The following is a 3650-nucleotide window of genomic DNA, read 5'->3' on the forward strand; positions in this document are numbered from 1 at the left end:
TTGCCAAGTAATCCAGCACTGGTGCATCGCTTGCCTGGCTGTGAGACTTCTGAGGTATAATTTTTCCTTCATTTTTGGAAGAACTTCCCTGCTTGCTCCAGACCACTGAAAGCTTCAGGAGTACGGTGGCCCCATACACCTTCACAGAGATTGTCTTTCTTATTATGACATGGATAGTGTTTTTTCCAGAGGCCTGTATTATACTTGCTTCTTCCTGCTTACTGATTCTGATTCAATTTCCATTATCTCATGAATATAACACACCAATGAACTCTCCTGAGGAATGTTAAAATCATCTGTATTCCTGTAAGTTATGTTATGGCAGAAGGTGAAAGAGTTAACATAGCCCTTGGGCAGCTCCATAATTTACATTGTTATTCATCTCCAGAAAAGGTGGAGTGCTTCTAATTCTTCTTTTGTATAAGAATGAGGAAGACTGCACGTGCCAGCTCAAGGGTAGCTTGCGAGGTTGCTAACGCTGGCCTTCTGTGCTGCAGCAGAAATTCCACATCTGGCAACGCAGCTGCAGTTTGCATCGCTTCTTGTTGAGTTTGAATTAGGTTAGTATAATTTACTAGCATCTGAGCATGCAAACTCGAGCCACTCCTTTGTCTGAAAGAATACCTGGAGAGGTATTCAGCTATGAGGTGTCAGCAGTTCATAACCTTAGGAAGAATCAATACTCTGGGCCCGAGAATGAGATCTGGTGACACCCCCAGCACACACTCCACGTGGGACCTCTTAATGATTATTATACACAGTGAAGTTTGAGTACACTTTCCGGGAATATACTTGATAGCCCTTGGCTGTGAATTTAAAACCTATTTCCTTTGGATCACAGAAAAATATCCAGTTTTGGCTTATATTCACACTTTTTCTTATTTTAGTCATTACTTTGTGGCTCCCTATTTCTGAAAAGTATTAAATTGCCACTTTACCACTATTTTCTTCTTTTCAAGCACCAGTAATAATTTTTGTTCACTAGAATTGTCCAAGTGAGGAAAATGGAAATAGGCAAACTTGTCTTTCCTATTTTTAGAAGAGTCATGATTCTTATCTTTAAAAAGACATACATATCCAAATGGAAACACATTGTTTTTGTAACCATCTGTAATCTAGATAAAGTGGAGTGAGAAGTTTTAAACGTGCAAGACATTTTTCAGATTGCAGACAGCTGGTATTATGTATCATCACTCGGACTTAGTTTCTATCAGCTAGAGCCCAGGAAAGGACAATGAAACAGTGCAGCAGTCGCCCGCCCGCACCTCTCTTAGGCCCAGATATACTGGGCTAGGAGCACTAGTTCTAGCCCTACTTTTTCTTCTCTTTTCAGTCAAAAAGCTTTTCAGAAGTCATGAAAGCAAATGACAGGAATGGTGAAAAGATACTATTTTGAAGTTAACATTGAGTCATCTCTATCTTAAGTATAAAAAACAACTATTAAACCTCTGAACTCTCTGTACACATTTCATTATGCACTTTCGTTATAGGTAGCACTTCAGCTGTGACATAGCGTCCAATTCATCTTGACATAGTGAAGTAGGGAAATGCTTCAGGTAAAATCCACTTTAGTTAAAACTTCAACTTTGGATGTGTATCAGAATCATCTGGAGTAGGGAAGTAACCTCATTCCAGTTCTCCTTTTTTTTTTTTTTTTTTTTTCAAAATTTTATTGATAAACAGATAGCAATGAGACAGTTTCAAATCAAATCGGAAGTACAGCTTCAACAAATAAGACACTGCATATATTCTTCTTAGTGGTTAATTGCTGTACAAGATGCGGACTTGAGATCCTATTTACAAACACCATTAGAACAAATCATTCTATTCATTAAGAGAATGTAACTATATATCTATCCTAACCACTTTGAATACACAGACACCAGTTCTCCTTTTTTAAAAACTCAAGATATAGAATCATTGTCACCCCTACACTTCCTCCTGCCCTCTATAGTGAACTCCTCCCTACATGCCCAGACCTTGACAAACAGTGTTTTCTAATCCTACAGCTTTGTTTCTGCCAGAATGTTATGTAATGAAATCACAACTAGACCTTTGGGCCTGATTTCCTTCGCTTAACGCAGCATAGTCTAGATCTGCCCACACCGTTGCACCTCTCGACATCCCCCTTCTTATTGCCTGCACGTACCTCCTTGCTCAGATGTACCACAAGTTTGTACATTCATTGAGAGACCATGGGCTGGTTCCAGACTTTAATGATTATGAATTAAGCTACTATAAACATTTTTTGCAAACATATATTTTTATTTACTTGGATAAGTGCCTATGGATAAACTTGCTGGGTAAGTTTTATGTAAAAAAATACATATAAACAAAGAGCAAAATAGAAGATAAAGAAATAGGAAGTAGTGAGACATTCAAATAATTCCCCAAATTCTCTATTCTGTTGTTTCAAAAATATTATAATATGTACGCCAATTTTTTTATTTATACTGCTAGCTTACCTTAGTTCATTGAAAAGGAAGTTCTGTGCTTTATGTCTGCCTCTTTTTTTTTTTTTTTTCTGAGAAAATAAGTACATATTTAGAATTAGCCAGCTGGATTCGGTTTGTTTGTTTATTTATTTATTTTGCACTCAGTTTAGATGATCCCAATTTTGTTGGTAACGTCCAATGCATCATATTCGGGAGCCAGCTGGACATATGCCTTCTCTCCATCAGGCCTGATTAGGGTATTGACCTTGGCAACGTCGATGTCCTAGAGCTTCTTCACAGCTTGTTTGATCTGGTGCTTATTGGCTGTGACATCCACAGTGAACAGGAGTGTGCTATCCTCCGTCTTTCTCATGGCTGACCCTGTGCTCAGGGGGAGCTCCATGATGGCAGAGAGGTCAAGCTTGGTTCTCCTGGGGGCGCTCTTTGGAGGGTATTTGGGCTGTCTCCGGAGCCTCAGTGTCTTGGAAAGGTGGAAGGTGGGCGACATTCGTATCTTCTTCTTTTTGTGGCTGTAGATGCCTTTCGGCACAGCATTCTTGGCCTTCAAAGCTTTTGCTTTGGCTTCAGCTTTGGGAGGGGCGGGGGCTTCCTTCTTCACCTTCGGCGCCATGTTAGCAAAAAGGCTCTCTCCTCTTCCTCTTTTTGTGAATGTCTTTTTCATCTATGACTTGTACTCTGAGTAACATTTTGGCCATTCTTTGAAGATTATGGCACGCAATGTTTTAACTAGTGTTCTGCTCTAATTATTTTGTTGTGAAATTTTATTTTTTCATAGAAGGGTGCTGTTAAATATTTTCTTTATTAATATGTACATGCATTACATTAAAATAAAAATCCCAAATGAGCTTTCAAAGAGCTGACATTTTTCACTCTCTCCCTGGCTCCAGTAATATATGAGAGTTTTAGGTGCCCTGTAACTTTGTCATCACTTAATAGGGTCATGATTTTAATTTCAGCAATTATAATAGGTGCAAGGATAGCATTTGCGTTCTTCTGATAGTTCTATGCATAGTTAGGATTCACAATCTGACTCTGAGTTCCTTTTTTGCCCCTTTCTGCTTTAGTCAGTGTAAACTGGTTATTCAATCCTGCTGAGCTTCAATTTCCTCAAATGGACCAAAATGCACCCTAATAAGACTGGATGCAGTCAAATACGAAGACTATATTTCAAAGACTAAGTATTTTTCATATCAT

At 38.7% G+C, this 3650-nt stretch overlaps 1 pseudogene; it reads right to left on the reverse strand.

The window, feature by feature from the left end:
- Positions 1 to 2601: 2601 nt before the first annotated feature.
- On the reverse strand, positions 2602 to 3066 carry LOC101561860 (annotated as a pseudogene).
- Between the last annotated feature and the right edge of the window lie 584 nt (positions 3067 to 3650).

Source organism: Octodon degus, unplaced genomic scaffold (assembly GCF_000260255.1).
Source record: "Octodon degus isolate 3935 unplaced genomic scaffold, OctDeg1.0 scaffold00012, whole genome shotgun sequence".
Taxonomy (NCBI): Eukaryota; Metazoa; Chordata; class Mammalia; order Rodentia; family Octodontidae; genus Octodon; species Octodon degus.